Genomic DNA, 12,457 nt, shown 5'->3' with positions numbered 1-12,457 from the left:
GGAGGAAGAGGAGGAGGAGGAGGAGGAGGAGGAGGAGGAGGAGGAGGAGGAGGAGGAGGAGGAGGAGGAGGAGGAGGAGGAACAGAAATCGCAACAGAAAAGTTAGCCCGCAAATATTCATCTCTCTCTTTGATCTTCACACACACACACACACACACACACACACACACACACACACACACACACACACACACACAGGCATTCCTCCTTCCCTCCCTCCTTCCCTCCCTTCTTGTCTCCCTCCCGCCATAAGAATGATGTACGAGGAAAGCACTAAAGAAGAAGGAAAAGAAGAAGAAGAAGAAGAAGAAGAAGATATACACTAGGAGGAGAATTAGAGAAAACAAGAAGAGGAGGAGGAAAAGAAGGGAAAAAGTAAAAGCAGGAAGTAGAGGAGAGGTAGGAGGGGAAAAATGAAGAGGTAGGAAAAAAAAGCTAAAAGATTATCCGATGAGGGAGTACGAGAGGGAAAAGGGAGAGAAAGGAGGAGGAGGAGGAAAAAGGAGAGAAAGAGGGAGAGAATGAGGAGAAGGAGAGGAGGAAGGAGAGGAGGGAGACGCTTTATGGGAGGTAACTTTTCACGGTTCTTAGAGAAAGGGAGGGGAAATGAGGGGAAAGGTCAGGAAGAGGAGGAGGAGGAGGAGGAGGAGGAGGAGGAGGAGGAGGAGGAGGAGGACGAGGAGGAGGACGAGGAAAACAGTGATTAAAACAAGAGAAAATTAGAAAATAAATCAGAAGGAAGAAAAGAAAGAAAAAAAATATGTGAAAGGAAGGAAGGAAGGAAGAAAGGAAGGAAGGAAAGAAGGAAGGAAGGAAGAAGGAAGAAAATTAAGAAGATATAAAAGTAAGGTGATGGTGCTAGAGAGGAAGAAGGAAAGAAGGGAAAGAGAAGGATGAGGGGAGGAAGGAGGGGAGAGTGGGAGGGAAGGAGGGGAGGGTGGGAGGAAGGGACCGCCATAGACACTGACAAGACAAAGAGATTTATTGTGTCATAAAGGTGGTGACACACACACACACACACACACACACACACACACACACACACACACACACACACACACACACAAATTTTCCTAGTTTCCACACTGAAAAGCATATATCAGTCAGTCAGTCAACCAGTCAGCCAGTCACTCATAATCAGTCAATTAGTTAGTCAGTTATTACTCCACTTAGTCAATCAATCGGCCACTCATTTTACCAGTCAGTCAAACAAACACCCAGTCATTCTACCAATCGAATCTACAAGTCAAATAGCCAGTCAACCAGTCACTCAGTCAGACAGTCAGACAGTCAGACAGAAAACGGCCAACAAAATACCTGAGATGTGATTATTGTATTTGGCTAAGAGAGACAAGAGAAGAAAGAGGGAGAGGGGAGAGAGTGACTGGGGGAAGAGATGAGGGGAGGGAGATGAGGAGGAGGAGGAATAGGAAAGGGAGTGAAGGGAGGGGAAGGAAGGGGAGAGAAGGAAGGGAGAGGAGGGGAAAGAGAGGTAGATGGCATCCCCCCTCTTCTCTCCCCCAACACAGCTAACAGATGTTACGGGTGAGCACTGTGGTATGGAGGAAGAGGAGGAGGAGGAGGAGGAGGAGGAGGAGTAAAGAGACAAGACAGTGAACAGAAGTTTATTGAAGGAAGACGTGTGTGTGTGTGTGTGTGTGTGTGTGTGTGTGTGTGTGTGTGTGTGTGTGTGTGTGTGTGTGTAGGCAGATGAAATAGACAACGAAGGAAAGCGACATGTGTACACGTAAACAAATAAACACACACACACACACACACACACACACACACAGTGAGAGCATTTTATAAATCAGGAAATGGTTTCTTTCTCTCTCTCTCTCTCTCTCTCTCTCTCTCTCTCTCTCTCTCTCTCTCTCTCTCTCTCTCACACACACACACACACACACACAACAGCTGGTCATCCGAGGTTTTTTTTTCCTCTCATTTTTTTCCTTTCTTTTTTCCCTCCGGCATTTGACTTATACACAATCTTATCTAAGAGGGGAAAAAATTAAACATATATTACCCAGTTTTTCCCCTGTCCAATTTTTACCATTTTTTCCTTCCTTTGCTGGCGTAGGAAGGGAAAAAAAAGGACTATATTTCCTGCTCTCTATCTTCGTTATCTTAGTTTATCTTAGTTATTTACCCATAGAAGATAGAGAGACAGGTTTATCATTTTAATTTTCCCTTCCTTGTTTCTTGGGGTTTTTTTTCCTCGTTCTCCTCTTCCTCTCTTTCTTCTCTCCTTTCCTTTCTCTCTTCAGGTCAACTATTTGTTTTTTTTCGTGATCTTTTCTTTCTTTTCTGCTTTCTACCTTTCTTTTCCGTCTAAATCTCTTCCACATTCTTCTCCTCCTCCACTCTCTCTTCCCATTCTTCCTTCTCCTCTTACTTCACTTCCTCTTTCTCCTTCTCTTTCCTCCTCCTCCCAATTCAGTATCAATCTTAGTCATCTCCATATCCCTCTCATCTTCCTATTAATCTCCTTTTGTACTCGTGATCTCCTCTTTAACAAATTCTCTCATCTTCCCTTCACCTCCATTAGTCTCCCATATAAAATCATCCCTTTAATTCAACAGGTTTGTATAAAATTGAAAGCTTGTAATATGCATCCGTAGATTTGTGTGTGTGTGTGTGTGTGTGTGTGTGTGTGTGTGTGTGTGTGTTTATCTAGTATTTACCTAGTTGTATATGTTATGGTTCGAGCGGGACTCATAGTGACCTGGCTCCATATCTACATGTTGCTACAATCTCTTCAGTCAATCCATTCCTCCTTCCTATGTGGAAAACTGAGCTTCTTAATGTTCCTCAGACACTGACTTTTCAAGATCTTAGAATGTCCTCTTGTTCGTCTATCAATCTCCATCCTCCGTCAGTGATACCAGGTCTTGTCTATCTATCTTTTCCATACGGTTTACTGATTTATACCTCGTTATTTGGTCTCCTCTTCCCCGTCTGTCCTTCAACGTTGGTAGTTCCATTTCCTTCAATCTTTCTTCATAGGGAAGGTCCTTTATTTCTGGGACCATCTTTGTGTGTGTGTGTGTGTCTGTGTGTGTGTGTGTGTGTGTGTGTGTGTGTGTGTGTGTGTGTGTGTGTGTGTGTGTGTGTGTGTGTGTGTGTGTGTGTTATTAGTACACATGAAGTAATGTAGACAAAAATGTAAATGAACAAAAAAAGCAGCTTATAACAAATAACTTTATTACTAACACATAACAAATTAATTTATTCAAAGCAACACCATTATCACCACCACCATTTATCATCACCCATTAAAACTAATACAACCACCACCACCACCACCACCACACTACATCACCAGTACCATTAGCACCAGTAACAGCAGCAATACCACCTCCATTACAAGCACCAATACCAAGACTAGTCCAACACCCATTAAGTTATACTAATAGCACCACTGGAAACTTTTAGCACCATTAACTAACACAGAAGATTAGTTAAGCACAGTACCATTGAAATAAGCACTGACTAGTCCAACACCCATTACTAAGCACCACTGGACACTACCATCACCATTAAGTATCTTTATAGAGACTAGTTAACCAATTAGCTACACTTCTAATAGCACCAATTAAAAATATACCGACTAGTCGAACACCCATTAGAACCATTACTAATAGTACCATTAACTAGCACCATAGACACTAGTTAAAGCACCATTAGCTACACTTCTACTAGCACCATTCAAAATGCAGACTAGTCCAACACCCATTAGAACCATTACTAATAGCATCAATAACTAGCACCATAGACACTAGTTAAAGCACCATTAACTACACTTCTACAAGCACCATTCAAAATACACAGACTAGTCCAACACCCATTAGAACTATTACTAATAACACCATTAAAAAATACACCCATTAGACAACACCCATTGAAGGACTAGAGAAATAAAGGCTTAGCACATTAGTCTATCACCCATTCACGCACTGGTACCATTATCCGCCCATTAGCACCGTCACCAGCCCGCCAGTGTAATGGGAGGCAGGCAGTGGCAGGGAGAGGGATGTGGGAGAGATCAGGAGTCACAGCAGCGTCACAGCAACCCAGCGTCACAGCAACCCAGCGTCACAGCAACACAGCGTCACAGCAACACAGCGTCACACCTGCCTCGTCTCACCTGTGGACACTTACCTGTGAGAGAGAGAGAGAGAGAGAGAGAGAGAGAGAGAGAGAGAGAGAGAGAGAGAGAGAGAGAGAGAGAGATTAATTATTATACTTAACAAATATTTATAAGAGAAAATTTAGGCTTAATTTTAGGTTTTATTATTGTTTTTTAATGTTTTTTTGTTCTAGTTCTTCTTCTTCTTCTTCTTCTTCTTCTTCTTCTTATTATTATTATTATTATTATTATCGTTCTTGTTGCTATTGTTTCTCTTTTTTGCAAAGTAGTAGTAGTAGTAGTAGTAGTAGTAGTAGTAGTAGCAGCAGCAGCAGCAGCAGCAGCAGTAGCAGCAGTAGTAGCAGCAGCAGCAGCAGTGGCAGCAGCAGCAGCAGTAGCAGTAGCAGTAACAGCAGTAGCAAGCAGCAGCAGCAAGCAGCAGCAGTAGCAGCAGTAGCAGCAGCAGCAGCAGCAGCAGCAGCAGCAGCAGCAGTAGCAGTAGCAACAGCAACAGAACAACAGCAACAGCAAGAAGCCAACAGCAGCAGTGGCAACAATAGCAGAACTAGCAGCAGTGCAGGAGCAAGCAGTAGTAGCAGCAGCAGCAGCAGCAGCAGCAGTAGCAGTAGTAGTAGTAGTAGTAGTAGTAGTAGTAGTAGTAGTAGTAACAGTAGTAGTAGTAGTAGATGTTTTTGTTTTTATTGTTGTTGTTGTTATTGTCGTAGCAAAGTTAAGCCTCTAACATGGCAGTAAAAGAGAATGATGGAGAAGAGAAAGAAAAGAGGAAAGGAGGGAAAATGGAGGAAAGGAAAGAAGGAAGGGAAGGAAGAACGAAGGGAAGGAAAGGAGAAGGAAGACAGAGTACTGTGAAGGAGGCTGGATGAGGGAAAAGAAAAGAGGAGGGAAAAGGAAAAAGAAGAGGAGGAGGAGGAGGAGGAGGAGGAGGAGGAGGAGGAGGAGGAGGAGGAGGAAAGACCATGAATGAGGGGAAGTTCGAGGGTTAATTAGGGGACAGAGAGAGAGAGAGAGAGAGAGAGAGAGAGAGAGAGAGAGAGAGAGAGAGAATCAAAACCCTCAGAAAAAAATCTCGTCTCGACATCAGTTCTAATTTTTTCCTCTCATCTCCCTCCTCCTCCTCCTTCTCTTCCTCGTCCTCCTCCTTCTCCTCTTCCTCCTTTTCCTTCTCCCAACGTCGTGATCACTGTACCAAGACCAGAAGACACGTTTCTCTCTCTCTCTCTCTCTCTCTCTCTCTCTCTCTCTCTCTCTCTCTCTCTCTCTCTCTCTCTCTCTCTCTCTCTCTATGACACGTTAAAACCTTCATTTACAAAGGACTGACATACGAAGACAGAACCTCTCCCCACCACAATCCTCGCCTAAACAGGGGATCGAACACTCTAAGCCCACTTGAACCTTGAACACCCTCAAAGGAAATCCCACATGATTGGTAACTTGATCCTCTTTGTAAACTAAAGGAGATTGAAAACAGTTAACACGTGGAGTATAGAGGAGTTGAATCTGTAAGTCTCTAATAAAGTATAGATGATTTGATCTTCCTATATAACTTCAGATTTATAGAGGATCTGATTCCAAGTCTGCTATTTATTTAGTTTAATTCTCAATTATATCTGGAAACTTATGTATTTTCAATGTTTAGATGGTTGGATTTTAGTGATACATAAAAAAAAAAACGCCATTCTGTGTTCCTGTTAATTTATAGATGATAGGAAAGTAGGGTTTTCAAAGTATAGACGATTGAAACCCATGTAAAGGCAATCAGAATCGAAAATATAAGAGTTTAAAGCATCCAGAGAGAGAGAGAGAGAGAGAGAGAGAGAGAGAGAGAGAGAGAGAGAGAGAGACGAAGGAAAGGTACTGGGAGAAGGAGGAGAAGGAAATATGATGGAGGGAGGGAAAAGGAGAGGGAGGGAGGCAGATGAAGAAAAAACGGAGGGAGGAGAGAGAAAAATGAAGGAATGGAGGGAAAGATCTTAAGCGTCATATTTCTTTCCTCCTCCCCCTCCTCCCCCACCTCCCCCTCCTACAGGCCTCTTAACTTTCTGTAGGTCCCTCATAATCTCTCTCTCTCTCTCTCTCTCTCTCTCTCTCTCTCTCTCTCTCTAACATGAAGAGGCGAGTAGTTGGCGAGATAGCACAAGTATTTTCTGTAGGTATTTTCCTCCTCCTCCTCCTTCTTCTTCTCCTTCTCCTCCTCCTCCTCCTCCTCCTCCTCCTCCCTTCCCTTCCTCTTCAGTGATTAACAGGGCAGTAAGTTAGAGAGAGAGAGGATTCATGACTGTGGATTCTAGTTATGAGAGAGAGAGAGAGAGAGAGAGAGAGAGAGAGAGAGAGAGAGAGAGAGAGAGAGAGAGAGAGAGAGAGAGAGAGAGAGAGAGAGAGGTGGTTCCGTATTTAGACAGAATCTCGTGTTGTTTTGAGGTAAGTTGTCACTCCATCTTGTAACCACCACCATCACCACTACCTACACCACCACCACCACCACCACCACCATCACCACCACCACCTCCTGTACCTGAGACAATTATTAACAGTATCACTATTTCATTGGAAGTACCACTGCTACTAAACACGCCTGTACTATCGCAGCGATTTCAGTGGGTATTATTATTATTATTAGTAGTAGTAGTAGTAGTAGTAGTAGTAGTAGTAGTAGTAGTAGTAGTAGTAGTAGGTGGTGGTGGTGGTGGTGATTGTTGTTGTATTATTATTATTATTAGTAGCAGCAGCAGCAGCAGCAGCAGCAGCAGCAGCAGTGGCAGCAGCAGCAGCAGCAGTAGCAGCAGCAGCAGCAGCAGCAGCAGCAGCAGCAGCAGCAGTGGCTGTTGGCATAGCAGCAGCAGCAGCAGCAGCAGCAGCAGCAGCAGCAGCAGCAGCAGTGGTACCACACATTATTATTATTATTATTATTATTAGCAGTAGCAGCAGCAGCAGCAGCAGCAGCAGCAGTAGCAGTGGTGGTGGTGGTGGTGGTGGTGGTGGTGGTGGTAGCAGCAGTAGGTAGTGCAGTAGCAGTAGTGGCAGCAGTAGTAGCAGTAGTAGTAGTAGTAGTAGTAGTAGTAGTAGTAGTAGTAGTAGTAGTAGTTGTTGTTGTTGTTGTTGTTGTTGTTTGAGAGAAAAAGGGAAAACGGACAAGAAGAGAGAATAAAATGATAACAACAACAACAACAACAACAAAATGAAAGAAAATGAAATCAAATAAAAGAAAAAAGAAACTGTATAGAAGCAAAGACAGAGGAGGAGGAGGAGGAGGAGGAGGAGGAGGAGGAGGAGGAGGAGGAGGAGGAGGGCTGCAGTGTATAGGCCTACCTCGGTACCCATACAATAATTAGTGTCACCCCAGCTTCTCCTATTACAATGGGGGTGATGGGGAGGGCAGGGGAGATGAGGGAGAGGGAAGAGGGGAGTGGGTGAGGGCGGAGGGCAGGGGTGAAGGATAATGAAGGTTAGTGAAGGCAGAGATGAATGCACGGGATGAGGGAGAGATGAGGGAAAGGTGAAGGAGAGGTGAGAGAATGAGGGACGGGAGAGAAGGATGGAGGGGTGAGGGAGAGATGAGGAAAAAGTGAGGGAGGGGTGAGGGAGAGTGAGGGACGGGATGAGGGAGAGATGAGGGAAAGGTGAAGGAGAGGTGAGGGAGAGTGAGCGACGGGAGAGAAGGATGGAGGGGTGAGGGATGGAAGAGATAAGGATGAAGAAGAGATAAGGGAGAAGGATTAGAGATTGTAAGATGAGGGAGGGAAGAAGAAGGGGAAGAAGGGTGTATACGAAAAAAAAGAGAAAGAGAAAGAGGAGGAGTAAGAGAAAAAAAACAATATAAGAAGAGGACAAGAAAGACGAGAGATGGAAGACAAATCTCAGGTCACGGCAACAGGTCAGGTCATCTCAGGTCAAACTGTATCACGTTCTCAGGTCACGAGGACAGGGAAGGTCAGCGGGGAGGCTAATGAGTCACGGGCCGCCACTGCTGACCGTTGGGACCTCCCTGCCTTGGCACCCTGGCACCCTGCTGACCAACCCTGGCCTTACCCAAACTTCACTTGATCACCCTGCCACCCTACAGACCACCCTGGCACAATGTTGACACTTCATGGCACAACCAAACCTAACCAAACTTAACCTAACCAAACCTACCCTACTATACCTAACTTAACCTAACCTATCTCTTACTGATCACCCTAGCATGTCTTGATCATCCACACACTTTGTAGATTGTCACCCTCAGTCTGACATCCTTATTCAACCTCCTTACTCCGTCCAATCACCCTAGCACTCCTACAGACTCACCCTAATGCTAAACACACCCTATTAATGATATAGCATGAGCGTTTAGTTGTAATTCACCCTAAACTTGAGGACACCCTAGCATGTTAAAGTCACCCTAGAGAATGAATCCTAGTTCTAGCATTCACCCTGATCCATACATTCTCTCTCTCTCTCTCTGGTACTTACTCTGGGCTGGGTAGTGTGGGGCGTGACGGGCGGCAGTGGGCAGGGGCGAGGAGGGCGGGGGTGAGGGAAAACGTTGGGCAGTGGGCGGATGTCGGCGGGATGTCCTGTGGGCGGGAACAGTGGGCGGGCTGGTGGTGGTGAGATGCCTGGTGATGGTGACGGTTTGGTGGGTGGTGGGTGGTGTTTGGTGGGTGCTGGAGGCTTGGTGGAACAGTTAGTGGAGTTTCGTTGGTGGTGGCGTAGAGGTGGTAATGTGGTGTTAGTGGTAGTGGCAGTGGTGGAGGTGGTGGTGATATTAGTAACACTCCACCTGGCTTGCTTTTCAGAGACATAAGACGTGATGTTAAACTGTTCTTGGTAGCAGTAGTAGTAGTAGTAGTAGTAGTAGTAGTAGTAGTAGTAGTAGTAGTAGTAGTAGTAGACACCATCACATGAACGCCCCTTCACAGCAAACCGATTAGTCTTCAGCACCACAGGACGAGAACGGAAACCCAACAGCTTCCATTCTTGGCTCTTGAACACGGAGGCAAAGAAAACGACGACCAGAAGACCAGGAGAAGACCACCTCCCGCCTCGCTACTCCAAATCAACCACCCGCCACCACCGCTGCCCTCACCCGCCGCCTCGCCTCCTCCGCCGCACTGCCACATCTCAGGGTCACGAAGCGCCCTCACCCGCACCCCGCCGCCAGCCAGCCAGCCAATCAGAGCCCTTCCTCGATAGATAGGTCACAGAAGGTCATATGATTCTCTTGTTTACTGAGAACATAGTGGATTATCTGTGTCCTTTCTCTTTATCTTTATTTGTTCTTCGTCTTCCTTCATCCTCTCTCTCTCTCTCTCTCTCTCTCTCTCTCTCTCTCTCTCTCTCTCTCTCTCTCTAAGTTGACAGTACACGTGTAAGGAAGACAGATGATTACATTGATGAGGGAGACAAGAGGAGAGGTCAACTGTCTCCTCTCCTGACCTTTCTTTCCTTCCCTTCTTTTCCCCTCTCTTCTCTTCCCTTCTCTCTTTCCAATTCCTTCATTCCTTAGTTTAATCTCTTTCCTTTTTCTTCGGTTCTACTTTCCTCTTTTACTTTCTTTTTTTTTTACTTTTGTTTAATTTATTCCTATTTCTGTTTTATTTCTCGTTACTTCTTTAATTAATTCTTTCATTTAATTCCTTTTTCTCTCTATCTGTGTCTCCCTGCCATTCTCACTTCACTCCCCCTCTTCCCTCTCCCCTCCCTATTACCTCTCCTCTCTTTCCTCCCCCCTTCAAAACAAGCAGTGTGTGTGTGTGTGTGTGTGTGTGTGTGTGTGTGTGTGTGTGTGTGTTGTTCTCCAGAGGATCATGTTGGACACACACACACACACACACACACACACACACACACACACACACACACACGGGACCCCACGCGCTGAGCAAACACGCGGGTTGACATTGGGATATTGGTATGTGTGTGTGTGTGTGTGTGTGTGTGTGTGTGTGTGTGTGTGTGTGTGTGTGTGTGTTTATAGGAGAGGAAAGCAGGATATACTGAGAGGAGTAAGGAAAAATCAATAAAGTAAGATAGATTTTCGATTTCAGTTGATGTTGATGATAATGACGATGATAATGATAACAAACCACATCGAATATAAACAAGCTAATAAATAAACAAGCATATAACAAGATAAATAAATAAATAAATAAATGAAAATGCACAAACAAATGAGTTAATAGACGAATAAACTAATATAGAAAAGGAAGATGAAGATAAAAGGGAAAACAAGGAGGAGAAGGAAGAAGAGGAGGAGGAGGAGGAGAAAGAAGAGGAGGAGGAAGAAGAAAGAAAGACGAAAATAGAGATAATAGTGAACCACGTTAAACATAAATAAACATACAAGATGATTACTAAACAAATAAACAAATAAATAGAGAGATAAGAATTGAGAACGAACAAAAGGAGGAGGAGGAGGAGGAGGAGGAGGAGGAGGAGGAGGAGGAGGAGGAGGAGGAGGAGGAGGAGGAGGAGAAGGGGAAGGGGAAGAAGATGAGAATAGAAATAATTGCAAACCACAATATAAATGTGAATAAATAAATAAAGAAATGAAAGTAAAAAGGCGAAAAACAAGAAGAAGAAAATGAGGAGGAAAAGGAGGAGGAGGAGGAGGAGGAGGAGGAGGAGGAGGAGGAGGAGGAGGCGGCGGCGGCACGGAAACACGCCCGTCAGGTTAGGTCACCCGTTGACCCTCGACGCCGGAAGTGACCCATACCCTCCCTCCCCTCTCCCTCCACCCCCTCCATTCCCTCTCCCTCTCCCTCTCCCTCTCCCTTTCTCCCTACCAAACCGTACTCTGTCCCCCATCATTCTAAATAACATTTTTTCTTTTTTATTCTCCCTTGCTCTCCCCCGCATCCTGAGAGAGAGAGAGAGAGAGAGAGAGAGAGAGAGAGAGAGAGAGAGAGAGAGAGAGAGAGAGAGAGAGAGAGAGAGGACAACTTCCGGAACTGACTAAGGACAGAGGAAGAAGAGAAAGAAGAAGAAGAAGAAGAAGAAGAAGAAGAAGAAGAAGAAGAAGAAGAAGAAGAAGAAGAAGAAGAAGAAGATCCTTTTCGTCTTTGATCTGTTCCACTTTACAACCGAGAGAGAGTAAATAAAGTGTGTGTGTGTGTGTGTGTGTGTGTGCCTCCCAGGGTGCGATAAACATTCAAACAAGGACTCTTAGTGTGACAGCCATTAACACACTCAAATTAGAGGAGGAGGAGGAGGAGGAGGAGGAGGAGGAGGAAGAGATTGCGAGAGAAAGAAAGGGAAATGGAGATGATAATGAAAGGAAGAGGGAGAGTGAGAACAAATAGGAGAAGAAAGAGATAAACAGAGAGAGAGAGGGAGAGGGGAGAAGGAAACGAAGGAGATAAAGAAGATGGAAAGTAAATAGATTTAAGTGAAGGAAGAGGAGAATGATAAAGGACGAGAGAGAGAGAGAGAGAGAGAGAGAGAGAGAGAGAGAGAGAGAGAGAGAGAGAGAGAGAGAGAAGGAAAAGGAAACAAAGGATTAGGAAGAAAGAGCGAGGAAGGACGAGAGGAGGAGGAGGAGGAGGAGGAGGAGGATGAGAAGAAGAAGAAGAAGAAGGAGGAGGAGGAGGAGGAGGAGGAGGAGGAGGAGGAGGAGGAACGACGCGGTATAACTGTCTTTGATGTCTGTTGTTAACTCCGAAGCATCAACAGTTCTTCCTCCTTCTCCTCTTCCTGCTCCTCTTCCTTCTCTTCCTCCTACTCTTCCTTCTCCGGTAGACAGAAGGCAAAATAACTGAACAGAACCTTAACGACTTTCTTTTGCGTGTATGTGCGTGTCTGCGTGCATTACTTAAAACATTACATACAAACTCATTCTTCCATTCTCTCCTCTTCCCCTTTCTTCACCAAACTTCTATATTCCCCTTTCCTTATCCTCCCCTTTCGTTCCTCCCATTAGTCTCAAACCCCAACCCTTCCCCCTTCTTCCTTACTCCTCCCAGCCTTCTCTATCTCTCCCCCCACGCGCGGTTTTCACTCTTCTTTCCCATCAGCGCCATAATATCTTGTTCTCGCTAATATTGCCGGCTAAACCCTTCACTTTCCTGCCGCAAACCTGTCGGAATAAACCACTTAATGAAGGTGCGCTGCCACGGGCGGTTCTGGGGTGAGGAGAGAGCAGAGGGATGCAAACAGAGTCAGAAGTAGAGGGATGCAAAACAGAGTCAGAGAGAGAGAGAGAGAGAGAGAGAGAGAGAGAGAGAGAGAGAGAGAGAGAGAGAGAGAGAGAGAGAGAGAGAGAGAGAGAGAGAGAGAGAGAGAGAAGGTGAAGAAAAAGAGAGGAATGATTGCAGAGAGAGAGAGAGAGAG

At 45.2% G+C, this 12,457-nt stretch overlaps 1 long non-coding RNA gene across 1 annotated transcript; it reads right to left on the bottom strand.

The window, feature by feature from the left end:
- Window positions 1-3,187: 3,187 nt before the first annotated feature.
- On the bottom strand, window positions 3,188-9,229 carry LOC123499314. The gene is made up of 2 exons (XR_006672948.1): window positions 8,600-9,229; window positions 3,188-4,161 (listed from the first exon to the last, which is right to left on the bottom strand). It is a non-coding gene; the product is annotated as an uncharacterized LOC123499314 (long non-coding RNA).
- Window positions 9,230-12,457: the final 3,228 nt, after the last annotated feature.

This window comes from Portunus trituberculatus, chromosome 49 (assembly GCF_017591435.1).
Source record: "Portunus trituberculatus isolate SZX2019 chromosome 49, ASM1759143v1, whole genome shotgun sequence".
In the NCBI taxonomy this organism is placed as follows: Eukaryota; Metazoa; Arthropoda; class Malacostraca; order Decapoda; family Portunidae; genus Portunus; species Portunus trituberculatus.
This window is presented reverse-complemented; position numbering and strand designations above follow the sequence as displayed.